The following is a 15,420-nucleotide window of genomic DNA, read 5'->3' as shown; positions in this document are numbered from 1 at the left end:
ACAGTATTGGAATGGTGGGGGGCGGGGGGGGGGGGGGGGGTGAGATTCTCTGGCCTGCCTGTGGCATGTTTCTCAGAGGCGGGAAGTGCCCCGCCATTGGCCAGCAGCAGGATCTTCTAGTCCCACCGCTGTCAATGGAAATTCCCGTTGGATCCGCCCTAGGGCCGCCTGGGAAACCCAGGAAAATCTCGCCCTGGTTTGCTGTCAAAGAACAAAGGACAGTACAGCACAGGAAACAGGCCCTTCGGCCCTCCAAGCCTGTGCCGCTCATTGGTCCAACTGGACCATTCGTTTGTATCCTGTCCCTGAGAATTGAAGAGGCCCCTTCCGACCAGCTCGCCTCCGCACCCACAACCTCGCCTCCGCACCCACACTCCTCCCCCTCTGCACCACTGTTTGCCAAACCTGGCCCCTCTCAGACCACATATTGCGCTCCTGAAAATCCAGGCCTTGGTGGGCAAGATCAACATTTTTAAATAAATTAAAACGCAACTGATATTTCATTTAAAACATTAAATGAAGTGATAAGTGAACAAAGAACAATACAGCACAGGAACAGGCCCTTCGGCCCTCCAAGCCCGCGCCGCTCCCTGGTCCAAACTAGACCATTCTTTTGTATCCCTCCATTCCCACTCCGTTCATGTGGCTATCTAGATAAGTCTTAAACGTTCCCAGTGTGCCCGCCTCCACCACCTTGCCTGGCAGCGCATTCCAGGCCCCCACCACCCTCTGTGTAAAATACGTCCTTCTGATATCCGTGTTAAACCTCCCCCCGCCCTCACCTTGAACCTATGACCCCTCGTGAACGTCACCACCGACCTGGGAAAAAGCTTCCCACCGTTCACCCTATCTATGCCTTTCATAATTTTATACACCTCTATTAGGTCTCCCTTCATCCTCCGTCTTTCCAGTGAGAACAACCCCAGTTTACCCAATCTCTCCTCATAACTAAGACCCTCCATACCAGGCAACATCCTGGTAAACCTCCTCTGTACTCTCTCTAAAGCCTCCACGTCCTTCTGGTAGTGTGGCGACCAGAACTGGACGCAGTATTCCAAATGCGGCCGAACCAACGTTCTATACATCTGCAACATCAGACCCCAACTTTTATACTCTATGCCCCGTCCTATAAAGGCAAGCATGCCATATGTGAATAATAAAGTTAGAAGAGAGTTTTATCCATTTGAGGGTGGAAAAGATGGAGAAACTGAAAAGACTGGGTGGCGGTGGCATAGTGGCATTGTCACTGGATTAGTAACCCAGAGACCCCAGGCAAGATTTGGGCACTTGGGTTCAAATCCCACCACGGCAGATGGTGATATTTGAATTCAACAAAAATCTGGAATTAAAAGCCTAATAATGATCATGAAACGCATTGTCATAAAGACCCATCTGCTTCACTAATGTCCTTTTGGGAAGGAAAACTGCCGTCCTCACCTGGTCTGGCCTACATTTGACTACAGATCCACAACAGTGTAGTTGACTCTGAAATGCCCTCCAAAATGGAGGGCAGTTAAGGACGGGCAATAAATGCTGGCCCAGCCAGTGATGCCCATGCCCAATAAAGTAACAAAGAAAATACACCTTTTCAAGGACACTAAGAAGTCTCACTACACCAGGTTGAAGTCCAACAGGTTTATTTGGTATCACGAGCTTTCGGAGCACTGTTCCATCATACTTCTTACTGTGCCCACCCCAGTCCAACGCCGGCGTCTCCACCTCATGGCTATCACCTTTTCAAGGACAATTAGGAATGGGCAATAAATGCTGGCCTAGCCACCAACATCCCCATCCCATGAATCGAATAAAGAAGCGGAACAGAGCATTTTCCTGGAAGGGTACAGATGCCCTTTGATGCCTTGCCAAATGGCAATGCTTAAGAAATGATCCTGGACGGTCAGCACTGACAAGGCGTTGTGAAGAGCTTCATGGCCAAGTCAAACGGCCCTTATCCACCTTTCGCATAATTTCCAAAAATGATCACTTATAATAATTGAAAGGGTTAATAATTGCGCAAGTTTAAAAATCACAGAAGCTGCGATGGGAAAATAAAAGGTCTCTATAAAAGTCTTCACAGATAAGCACCAAGGCCTTTTGTCTGAGATAATTCAATAAATCAGACATCTGGAACTGGAAGAAGAAGAATGACATCCAGAGACCAACAGAAACTGGGACATCACCGATAACTTGGAACAATGATGAATTAGGTCAGCTAACATGATTACGTCTTCCCGTTGATTGGATATTATAATCAAGCAAGCGCGAGGTGACTGTGATTGGTTTTAATATCTGTACCTAATGAATGCTGTAACCTTAATCAATAACTGTGAGTGGATAGAGATAACTCCTATATCTTGATTGGTATATGCTAATAGAACAAAGAACAGTACAGCACAGGAAACAGGCCCTTCGGCCCTCCAAGCCTGTGCCGCTCCTTGGTCCAACTAGACCAATCGTTTGTATCCCTCCATTCCCAGGCTGCTCATGTGGCTATCCAGGTAAGTCTTAAACGATGTCAGCGTGCCTGCCTCCACCACCCTACTAGGCAGCGCATTCCAGGCCCCCACCACCCTCAGTGTAAAAAACATCCCTCTAATATCTGAGTTATACTTCGCCCCTCTCACCTTGAGCCCGTGACCCCTCGTGATCGTCACTTCTGATCTGGGAAAAGGCTTCCCACCGTTCACCCTATCTATCCCCTTCACAATCTTGTACACCTCTATTAGATCTCCCCTCATTCTCCGTCTTTCCAGGGAGAACAACCCCAGTTTACCCAATCTCTCCTCATAGCTAAGACCCTCCATACCAGGCAACATCCTGGTAAATCTTCTCTGCACGCTCTCTAACACCTCCACGTCCTTCTGGTAGTGCGGTGACCCAGAACTGGACGCAGTACTCCAAATGTGGCCTAACCAGCGTTCTATACAGCTGCATCATCAGACTCCAGCTTTTATACTCTATACCCCGTCCTATAAAGGCAAGCATACCATATGCCTTCTTCACCACCTTCTCCACCTGTGTTGCCACCTTCAAGGATTTGTGGACTTGCACACCTAGGTCCCTCTGTGTTTCTAATGACTTGTAATCGAATTTAAAACTATAACTGCTTGGTAAATTCCTGAATTCTGGGCTCTGGCTAGTTACCGGCTGACCTGTAACTGTCCAGGCACCTCACACAGCTTGCATTAAAACAGCTGTTTAAGAGAACTCTGTGACTTGGTCTGGTTACTCGAAGGGTAAAGTTGTGATTAATTAAAAGGCTGGCTTCAAAGCCTGCAACAATGATCAGGATCAGGAACACTGGGTGATTTTTCTTTTGCTGTCACCGAAACCCAAATCAAGATCTGCTTGCTTGGCATAAATCTAAGATCTTCCTTGCCAGCTTAGTTCAGAACTACATCCGACCAGGTAACCCACTGCCCTATTGAGGGTGGTCAAAGTTGATAATAGAGTTGCCAGGAGGGGATAACACCATGGGTGGACTCCGAAAGCATACATGACACACATAGAACATAGAACAGTACAGCACAGAACAGGCCCTTCGGCCCACGATGTTGTGCCGAGCTTTATCTGAAACCAAGATCAAGCTATCCCACTCCCTATCATCCTGGTGTGCTCCATGTGCCTATCCAATAACCGCTTAAATGTTCCTAAAGTGTCTGACTCCACTATCACTGCAGGCAGTCCATTCCACACCCCAACCACTCTCTGCGTAAAGAACCTACCTCTCATATCCTTCCTGTATCTCCCACCACGAACCCTATAGTTATGCCCCCTTGTAATAGCTCCATCCACCCGAGGAAATAGTCTTTGAACGTTCACTCTATCTATCCCCTTCATCATTTTATAAACCTCTATTAAGTCTCCCCTCAGCCTCCTCCGCTCCAGAGAGAACAGCCCTAGCTCCCTCAACCCTTTCCTCATAAGACCTACCCTGTTCATAAGGTCATAAGACCTTCATGTTTTGAAGCAGCAGAGTGTGATGACTCCTGAAGAAATTCTTCTTGTTGACGAATCTCCAAACCAATCTACCAGTGGTACTGATGAATATGGTAACTTTTTTTTAAAAACAGACCGGTCAACAGAGTTAAGAAACTTCAAAACCTCTCAATTTCATCATACACTGGCCGTAACTGCAACTACTCCATTACAGGAAACTTTGCACACAAGATAAAGCTCGGCACAACATCGTGGGCCGAAGGGCCTGTTCTGTGCTGTACTGTTCTATGTTTCTATGCTAAAAAGAGGGCAGTTTCAAATATTACATTTCAACACTAATACATGACAATAAAAGATGGCAATGACGAGAACACATCTAAAAGGTTGCAATTTATATATGAGGGTAAGTTTTTACACAGTAAGAAGTTTAACAACACCAGGTTAAAGTCCAACAGGTTTATTTGGTAGCAAAAGCCACACAAGCTTTCGGAGCTGCAAGCCCCTTCTTCAGGTGAGTGGGAATTCTGTTCACAAACAGAGCTTATAAAGACACAGACTCAATTTACATGAATAATGGTTGGAATGCGAATACTTACAACTAATCAAGTCTTTAAGAAACAAAACAATGTGAGTGGAGAGAGCATCAAGACAGGCTAAAAAGATGTGTATTGTCTCCAGACAAGACTTGTCAAGATGAGACAATACACATCTTTTTAGCCTGTCTTGATGCTCTCTCCACTCACATTGTTTTGTTTCTTAAAGACTGGATTAGTTGTAAGTATTCGCATTCCAACCATTATTCATGTAAATTGAGTCTGTGTCTTTATAAGCTCTGTTTGTGAACAGAATTCCCACTCACCTGAAGAAGGGGCTTGGAGCTCCGAAAGCTTGTGTGGCTTTTGCTACCAAATAAACCTGTTGGACTTTAACCTGGTGTTGTTAAACTTCTTACTGTGTTTACCCCAGTCCAACGCCGGCATCTCCGCATCAAGTTTTTTTAGCCATGCCTGCGGAGAGGAATCTCACTTGCTGCCCAGTTGCACATGTTCCCACAATCTTCCAATCACCGCCGAGATTTTCCACCAACACGGCACACTTGAAAGTTTTAGGCCCCAATCTTTAAGGCTGCATTACTTTGATGCATCTTCCAGATACTGTCTCCCCTTTCACAGACCGTATCCATTTCCTCTGAGGGCAGCACAACATGCTATATGAATGGGGTTACGTACATCTGAGATATTGTTGATGTGAAAGCAGTGAAATGTACAACATGGGGGGTCATTTGGTTGGACCTCAGCTGGAGAATTATGTACAGTTCTGAGCGCCACACTACAGGAAGGATGTGAACGCATTGGAGAGGGTGCAGGGATGAGAAACTTCAGTTACAAAGCTAGATTGGAGAGGCTGGGACTGTCCTCCTTGGAGAGAAGGCGGCCAAGAGGAGATTTGACAGAGATGTTCCAAATCATGAGGGGGCTGGACAGAGAGGGAGAAACTTGTCCCCACTCGTAAAAGCATTGGGAACGAGCGGGAACAGATTTAAAGTGATTAGCAAAAGAAGCAAATGTGATGAGATAAAAATCCTTTCAACTCAGCGAAGGGTTGGGGTCTGCTATGCACTGGAAGTGTGGTGGAGGCAGGTCGACTAAATGCTTTTGAGGGGGCATTAGGTGATTATCCGAACAGGGGCTGCACAGTGGTTAGCACCGCTGCCTCACAGCGCCAGGCACCTGGGTTCGATTCTAGCCTTGGGTGACTGTGTGGAGTTTGCACGTTCACCCCGTGTCTTCGTGGGTTTCCTCCGGCTGCTCCGGTTCCTCCCACAGTACCAAAAATGCGTAGGTTATGTAGACTGGGCATGCTAAATTGCCCCTTGGTTTCCGGGGATATGGGGGTTGGGTGGACTAGCCAAAGTAAACGCGCAGGATTACGGGGATAGGGCGGGTGCTGAGCCTGGGTAAAATGCTCTTTCGGACAATCAGTGCACTCGATGGGCCGAATGGCCTCCTCCTGCACCGTAGGGATTCTATGCAAATTCTGTGCAAATAGGAACAACGTGCGGGGATATGGGGAAAAGGCTGGGGAATGGCACTAAATCATGATGTTCATTTGGAGAGCCAGTACGGAAATGATGGGCCAAATGGCCTTGTGCACTATAACAATTCTGTGAACTATTTATGCAATTTTCATTTCCCAAGATACAACTGTCCCTGCTTAACTGGGGTAGAATATTCCACGCTTCAACAACCCTCTGCGTTAAAAAGATTATCCCAATCTCTTTCCTCACTACAACGATCAATTTAAATTTATGTTCCTTCAACATTAACTCCTAACGAGAGGAAATAGCATTTCCCTTTCAAAACTCTTGACAATTAAAAAAGATACTGTCTTAGAAATCTTACAGCACAGAAAGAGGCCATTCGGCCCATCGAGTCTGCACCGACCACAATCCCCCCCATATCCCTACATATTTTACCCACTAATCCCTCTAACCTACGCATCTCAGGACACTAAGGGCAATTTTTAGCATGGCCAATCAACCTAACCCGCACCTCTTTGGACTGTGGGAGGAAACCGGAGCACCCGGAGGAAACCCACGCAGACACGAGGAGAATGTGCAGACTCCACACAGACAGTGACCCAAGCCGGGAATCGAACCCAGGTCCCTGGGAGCTGTGAAGCAGCAGTGCTAACCACTGTGCTACTGTGCCGCCCTGAATCCTGCGCATACTGATAGCCACTTTCTATTTTGGAAATGGTCCCAACATAGCTAAGCCTCTGTAATAAGTCTTCAGAAGACTTCAGAAGACTTATTACAGTCTTCAGGTTGGGACTTTATTCCCTGGAGCGTAGAAGATTGAGGGGAGATTTGATAGAGGTGTATAAGATTTTGATGGGTATAGATAGAGTGAAAGCAAGCAGGCTTTTTCCACTGAGGCTAGGGGAGAAAAAAACCAGAGGGCATGGGTTAAGGGTGAAAGGAGAAAAGTTTAAAGGGAATATTAGTGGGGGGCTTCTTCACGCAGAGAGTGGTGGGTGTGTGGAATGAGCTGCCGGAGAAAGTGGTAAATGCTTTTAACATTTAAGAAAAACTTGGATGGGTTCATGGATGAGAGGGGTGTGGAGGGATATGGTCCAAGTGCAGGTCAGTGGGACTAGGCATAAAATGGTTCGGCACAGACAAGAAGGGCCTGTTTCTGAGCTGTAATTTTCTATGGCTCTATGGTTCTAAGAAGTCCCTTCACTAAAACCTTTAGTTACAATTCCAACAGCATAGAACATAGAACATAGAACAGTACAGCACAGAACAGGCCCTTCGGCCCACGATGTTGTGCCGAGCAGTATACAGAGTGCTCGCAGTCAGCAGTCTACCTTCGGGAGTGCCAGAGGAACCGACACTCTCAGTTAAATACAAGGCAAAGACTCCCTGATTGGCCCACCAATCAGGAACATCTTTTTGCATCCCAACCAAATCAACAAAATCAACTTAACTTCGGGGCAAATCAAAAAGGGGCAGCCCCCATAAAAGGAGGGGAACGGCCCGAAACAAAAAACAAAGCGGAAAGGAAACTTAAAGCATCAAATTAAAATGTGATTAAAGGGGTCAATAATACAGCCCAGTCCCTGCGGTGCCCAGCGGGCACGGAAGGCATCAAACTGTGCCCACGGACACCGCATGCTCCCTTTCCAGGGACACCCGACTCCTTAATCAGGGAGTTCATATTCCAACAGGCCAATCTCAATGGCCTGATTGAAGTCATTACAGTCTTCTTAATTCGAGTTTCCCATCATTCGACATAATTCGGATGAATCTAAGCCATGCATTGCCTGTAATGAGCTACCCAAAACTGCTCACCATTACAGTTTGCAAATTGACATGACATTAGCATGTCTGGCATGGCTGTTTCCAGCCTCCCAAACGTTTCCCCCCTGCTGGTCCCCATCAACAGGGACCAGACATGATGAGGGGGAGGGGGTGTTCGAAGGCCATTGAAGCCCTTGGGTGATCGGGGGCAGGACCCATGGGACAGTGCCAGCCTGGCAGTGCCCACCAGGCAACATAACAGTGCCAGGGTGGTGCTATGACGGGTGTCGGGGGGGTGGGGAAGCAATGATGGGAGCTCTGTTGGGAGGAAACGCAAGGGGGGCAGCTCTGCAGTGGGGAGGCAAGGAGAGGGTTTGTAAGGGAGGTGATTGGCAAAGGGGGGGGGCGGGGGGAGCTGAGGAGGGGGTCATGATGGGGGACTCATCGGGAGAGTCCCGATGCTGGCAACCCGTGTTGCTGTGGGAGGAATGGGGGGGGGGTGTGGCGGGGGGGAGGTTACACTGCCGCTGATGCTGGGGGTGGGAGGGGGGCAATGTCTGTGGGGGGAGGGAGCTGGGTGACAGGAGATCTCGAGATCTGGGTGATTCGAGAGCTTGCGCAATGGTGCCCTGAGCAGTCTCCAGCCAGCTTCCCCCATGAGTGAACCCTCCCTCTCTTCCCCACCCCCTCCCCCACCACCCCTCACCACCCCCCCAACACCCACCCCCCCCCCCCCCACCCCCCCCGAACCTCACCACTTTCAGTTCTTCTCTAATTTAGACAACAAGCATTAGCCCTAACCCTTTTACTTCCTGTCAGTCAACACACTCTCCAATCACATTGGCTACATTTCTTGTCACAAAATGGGCGGCACGGTAGCACAGCGGTTAGCACTGCTGCTTCACAGCTCCAGGGAGCTGGGTTCGATTCCCGGCTCGGGTCACTGTCTGTGTGGAGTTTACACATTCTCCTCGTGTCTGCGTGGGTTTCCTCCGGGTGCTCCGGTTTCCTCCCACAGTCCAAAGATGTGCGGGTTAGGTTGATTGGCCACGCTTAAAAATTGCCCCTTAAGAGTCCTGAGATGCGTAGGTTAGAGGGATTCACGGGTAAATATGCAGGGATATGGGGGTAGGGCCTGGGTGGGATTGTGGTCGGTGCAGACTCGATGGGCCGAATGGCCTCCTTCTGCACTGTAGGGTTTCTATGATTCTATGAATACTGAATCTTTCTAAGTTAGCCTCCTGAGAGGCAACTTAACAAATGCCTTCAGAAAGTCCACACATTCCACACCCGCAGCATCTACTCAAATAGGCACTTCTTCAAAAGACTCCATTAAATTGAACCTCAATTATCCCTCACATGTCCAACGCTCACTAAGTCGATCTAGAACAATGGAGTCTAAGAATTTATCCTTGACTAACATTAAACCAAACAGTCTATTGTTAATTGGTATAATCTTATCACCCTTCTTGGAACAAATATTCACTTGCTACACCCCCAGACCCTGGCACAATTTGTAATGGAGTAGTGGTATTATCGCTAGACTATTGACCCAGAAACTCAGCTAATGTTCTGGGGGGACCCGGGTTCGAATCCCGCCACGGCAGATGGTGGAATTTGAATTCAACTTCAAAAATCTGGAATTAAGAATCTACCGATGACCGTGGAACCATTGTCGATTGTTGTAAACACCCATCTGGTTCACTAATGTCCTTTAGGGAAGGAAATCTGCCGTCCTTACCCCGGTCTGGCCTACATGTGACTCCAGGGTCACAGCAATGTGGTTGACTCTCAACTGCCCTCGGGCAACCAGGGATGGGCAATAAATGCTGGCCCAGCCAGCGATGCTGATGTCCAATGAATGAATTTTTACAAGTGCCGGGATAATGACTCCCATGGGTACCTCGGCTATGAGTGTCACAAGGATATTTAACTGCCTTTGGCATCACTGTTTTTGCCTGGCATCCACGTGCTTCCACGTTTCCAGCTGGTAGCACAGAGCCCAGTGCTTGTTCCCACAGTGAGGCGAGCTAACTCAGCGAATCCCTGATTGAGCTCCATCTTGGAACCTTCCTGTTCTGGCTGGGGAACTGTGATGTTTATATAATTATAGCTGACATGTTAAATTAGTCCCATTCCACACAACATTGAACAGCGATATGGCACAGGATTCGGAAATACAGTACTTAACTCAATCAACTAAGAAGGCTGATTCAATTTGGAGCATAGGATCCAGTGACTCTGACTCATCCATGTTGTTTCACGATCATTCCCACTGAGGCACAGCATCAAAAGGACAGAGAGAAATGAGAGTCACGAGGCAGGTGGCTAATCCCTGAGATAACGGCCGGGATTCTCCTATCTCATTCGCCACCGCTGACAATAAGGAGTTTGGCGCTCGGCCAAAATTCCATTCACTGCACCGGGACTGGAGAATCCCAGCCACGGGCGAGGCCGGAGGATTCCAGTAGGGAGAGAGTCTGGGGTTGAGTGCAAGGTCGGGGTGCAGTGGGGGGATTTTCATCGGGGCGTTAATCGAAACCCAGGACTGTGGAGACCCAGGGTGGGATTTTCCGGCCGCGCTCACTCGAAGACCAGAAATTCCCACCCAAGGTCAACAGACCTTTGCATGGGCCATGTTCCACCCGCTATGATTCCCATGGCGGGCGGGACAGGAACATTCCACCCCCCAGTGTCACTGGTGGGCTAATCTCAGAACTCACCCTGTGTCTTATGATTCCCAGTAAGAAGTCTCACAACACCAGGTTAAATTGGCAAGACTTCTTACTGTGTTCACCCCAGTCCAACGCCGGCATCTCCACATCATGACTCTTATGATTCCCGTTAGTGTCACTAGATATCCTTCAGTATTGCCATCAGACACTGCTGTGGTTAAGTGCTGCATCGATCCTGGGAACATACTGGAGCTGCAGGGTTCTGTAAACAGTAAAGCCATTTTTGTTCAAAAACAGGACTGCCATTCTGGAACATTTGGGCTTGCTTTAATCACTGTTGTCCAACTCATGGATGCAGTGACAGTCTGTATTATAGAGTGATAGGCCTGAATTCTTTGGATGGCGGGAAGTCAAGCGATTGGCAGCAGGCAGGACATCGGTCCACACTTGGGGAGAAGACCTGCCTTGGAGAGCTGTCGGCCAATCTGATTAGCCAGCAGTTCAACAGCCCATCCAGACACAGCACTGCAGTGGCCGGAAGGGGCACTGGGTGCAGAGAGCTGGTGTGAGGTAAGTGGCAGGGGTCCGGGAAGGGAAGTAAAGGGATGCCCAGGGTGATTACAGGAGATTGGCAAGTGGGTATTTGGGTGCTATGTGTAGGGGGGGGAGGGGGGGGAGGAGGGGGTGGGCGGTCTGGAGGTGTCCGATCTGTGAGGGAATTTTGGCATTAGTGTGAGCATAAGGTATTTCACTCCAGGTGTGATTCTATTGATCCATTAGATGCAGAGACACCTTTGGGTGGCACGGTGGCACAGTGGTTAACACTGCTACTTCACAACGCTCGGGACCCGGGTTCGATTCCCAGCTTGGGTGACTGTCTGTTTGGAGTTTACATGTTCTCCCCGTGTCTGCGTAGGTTTCCTCCGGGTGCTCCGGTTTCCTCCCAGAGTCCAAAGATGTGCAAGTTAGGTGAATTGGCCGTGCCAAATTGCCCCTTAGTGTCCAAAGATGTGTGGGTTAGGTGGACTGGCCATGCCAAATTGCCCCTTAGTGTCCAAAGATGTGTGGATTAGGTGGATTGGCTATGCTAAATTGCCCCTTAGCGTCAGGGGATTAGCAGGGTTACGAGGATAGGGCTTGGGTGGGATTGTTGTTGGTTCAGATGTAATGGGCTGAATGGCCTCCTTCTGCACTGTAGGGATTCTATGATTCTGTCTTCTGACTCTCAGATAGCAGCCTCCAGGGAAAGACCTGTCTTCACACAGCAGAACTTCAGACAGGGAGAAAACACTTCTTGCCATTTGCAGACCTTTGGAGGGAGATACCTATTTTCCAGCAGGTTCCAGACTTCAATTTCCAGAGAGGGAAAGGGTTGCTGTTCCTTTCAAATTCAAACAGCTGCGGCCTGCTTGTCTCTCTGCAAGCCTTGCTCCACCCATTCACATGACTCTTTCTTCTTGTCAATCAACCTAATTAAACCCTACGCTGAAACTCCAGGAGACAACCCTAAAAATGACAAAACTGGATTAAACTAACACCCCAACACTTAGGAGCAATTATTCTTCTGTACGCTCAGCATGTGGGCTGCCAGTTGTAGACAATCTGCACCGTAATCAGAGCTGAAGTATAAGACAGTCCCCTCACAAGAAACATGACACAAATACATTTCTTAAAGACACAGTATTGTCACAAGATATATGTATTGCCTGCTGTATTGAGAGGGCTGTTTGCAGTTAATCGGCATCGGATCACGAAGATCACAGCCAGGGGCCAGGCTTGATGGAGCAGAGGGTCTTTTCCCTTGCCCGCCATTTTGACCTCACCACCTACCCAAAGCCCAAAATGATCTCATCCTTTCCCCTTCATGTTGAAGGCTGGCCATCGTCCAAATTAGGGAGGGCACTCGGCCCATCGAGTCTGCTCCGCCATTCAAATAAGATCAACCCCGCATTCCGCCCACCCACCCCCTCCCCACCCCACCTCACCCCCATAACCTTTGACTCCTTTGTTAGTCAAGGATCTTTTGATTTCATTTGTCCAGAGGGACATTTTTTCACGCAGAGGGTGGTGAGTGTCTGGAATGAGCTGCCAGAGGTAGTGGTAGAGGCGGGTACAATTTTGTCCTTTAAAAAGCATTTGCACAGTTACATGGGTAAGATGGGGATAGAGGGATATGGGCCAAACGCAGGCAATTGGGATTAGCTTAGGGGTTAAAAAAAAGAGCGGCATGGACAAGTTGGGCCGAAGAGCCTGTTTCCATGCTGTAAACCTCTATGACTCTATTTGATTTATTGTTGTCAGATGTGTTGGGATACAGTGAAAAGTATTGTTTCGTGCACGCTATACAGACAAAGCATACCGTTCATAGAGAAGGAAAGGAGTGCAGAACGTAGTGTTAGAGTCACAGCTAGGGTGTAGAGAAAGATCAACTGAATGCAAAGTAGGTCCATTCAAAAGTCTGATGGCAGCAGGGAAGAAGTTGTTCTTGAGTAGGTTGGTACGTGTCCTCAGACTTTTTTATCTTTTTCCCGATGGGTAAGGTGGAAGAGAGAATGTCCGGGATGCATGGTGTCCTTAATTATGCTGGCTGCTTTTTCCGAGGCAGCGGGAAGTGTAGACAGTGTCAATGGGTGGGAGGCTGGTTTGAGTGAAGGACTGGGCTTCCTTCACAAACCTTTGTAGTTTCTTGTGGTCTTGGGCAGAGCAGGAGCCCATACCAAGCTGTGATACAACCAGAAAGAATGCTTTCTATGGTGCATCTGTAAAGGTTGGTGAGAATCGTGACAGACATGCCAAATTTCCTTAGTCTTCTGAGAAAGTAGAGGCGTTGGTGAGCTGTCTAAACTATAGCGTTGGCGTGGAGGGACCAGGAAAGGTTGTTGGTGATCTGGACACCGAAGATCTTGAAGCTCTTGACCATTTCTACTTCGTCCCCATTGTTGCAGACAGGGGCATATCCTCCACTATGCTTCCTGAAGTCGATGACTATCTCGTTCGTTTTGTTGACACTGACTGAGATTATTGTCGTCACACCAGTTCATCAGATTCTCTGTCTCGTCATTGTCTTAGAGATCCGACCCACTATGGTGGTGTCAGCAAACTTGAAAATCGAGTCGGAGGGGAATTTGGCCACGCAGTCATAGGTGTATAAGGGGCATAGTAAAGGGCTGAGGACACAGCCTTGTGGGGCACCGGTGTTGAGGATGATCGTGGAGGAGGTGTTGTTCCTCTCCTTACTGATTGTGGTCTGTGGGTTAGGAAGTTCAGGATCCAGTCGCAGAGGGAGGAGCCGAGCCCCTTTCTAGGAACATTTAAGCGGTTATTGGATAGGCACATGGAGCACACCAGGATGATAGGGAGTGGGATAGCTTGATCTTGGTTTCAGATAAAGCTCGGCACAACATCGTGGGCCGAAGGGCCTGTTCTGTGCTGTACTGTTCTATGTTCTATCTACAAGGAGGCCATGGTAATGTCACCGGACTAGTAATTCCAAGGCAAAAAACAGAAAATGCTGGAAATTCCCAGCGGATTGGACAACATCTGTGGAGAGAGAACAGAGCCAAGGTTTCGAGTCGGGATGACCCTTCGGCAGAGCTGAAGATAAAGAAAATAGGACAAAATTTCTACTGTAAGGGTGATGGGGCTTGGCGTTCTGTAAGTTTTTTTTACTCATTCGCTGGCTGGCCAACATTTATGTCGATATGGGGGGGACCAGGATAGGTTGTTGGCGATCTGGGCACCTAAAAACCTGAAGCTCTTGACCATTTCCACTTCGTCCACATTGATGTAGACAGGGACATGTTCTCCACTGCACTTCCTAAAGTCGATGACTTATCACCTTCATTTTGTTGACATTGAGGGAGAGATTATTATCATCGCACCAGTTCACCAGATTCTCTATCTCATTCCTGTACTCTGTCTCATCATTGACCAAGATGTCATGGACAAAAGGAATGTAAATGGTGGTGATAAGAACTAGGAATGGTGCGAATAGCGTCCAGGACACCAGGTATGATTGATAGCGTAATTGTCTTCCCCTTATGTGGCAATCTAGAACAAGAGATCTTGATTCGATTTATTATTGTCACATGTATTGGGATACAGTGAGAAGTACTGTTTCTTGCGCGCTATACAAAGCATACCGTTCATAGAGAAGGAAAGGAGACAGTGCAGAATGTACAGTCACAGCTAGGGTGTAGAGAAAGATCAACTTAGTGTGAGATAGGGACATTCAAAAGTCTGCTGGCAACAGGAAAGAAGCTGTTCTTGAGTCGGTTGGTACATGACCTCAGACTTTTGTATCTTTTTCCTTACGGGAGAAGTTGGAAGACAGAATGTCCTTGATTATGCTGGCCGCTTTTCCCGAGGCAGCAGGAAGTGTAGACAGTGTCAATGGATGGGAGGCTGGAGGGAGAGATTATTGTCGTTGCGCCAGTTCACCAGATTTTCTATCTCTTTCCTATACTCCGTCTCATCATTGACCAACATGTCTTGGACAAAAGGACAAAGGGGGTGTAAATGTTGGTGCTAAGAGCTAGGAATGGTGCTAATAGCATCCAGGATGCCGGGTAGGATTGAAAGAGTAAACATCTTTCCCTTGTGGGGCAATCTAGAACAAGAGACCTTGATTTGATTTATTATTGTCACATGTATTGGGATACAGTGAAAAGTATTGTTTCTTGCACGCTATACAGACAAAGCATACCATTCATAGAGAAGGAAAGGAGAGGGTGCAGAATGTAATGTTACAGTCACAGCTAGGATGCAGAGAAAGATCAACTTCTGGCAAGGTAAGTCCATTCAAATGTCTGACAGCAGCAGGGAAGAAGCTGTTCTTGAGTCGGTTGGTACGTGACCTCAGACTTTTGTATCTTTTTCCCGACGGAAGAAGGTGGAAGAGAGAATGTCGGGGGTGCGTGGGACCCTTGATTATGCTGGCTGCTTTTCCCGAGGCAGCGGGAAGTGTAGACGGAGTCAATGGATGGAAGGCTGGTTTGCATG

The sequence above is a fragment of the Mustelus asterias genome, unplaced genomic scaffold (assembly GCF_964213995.1).
Source record: "Mustelus asterias unplaced genomic scaffold, sMusAst1.hap1.1 HAP1_SCAFFOLD_503, whole genome shotgun sequence".
Taxonomy (NCBI): Eukaryota; Metazoa; Chordata; class Chondrichthyes; order Carcharhiniformes; family Triakidae; genus Mustelus; species Mustelus asterias.
This window is presented reverse-complemented; position numbering follows the sequence as displayed.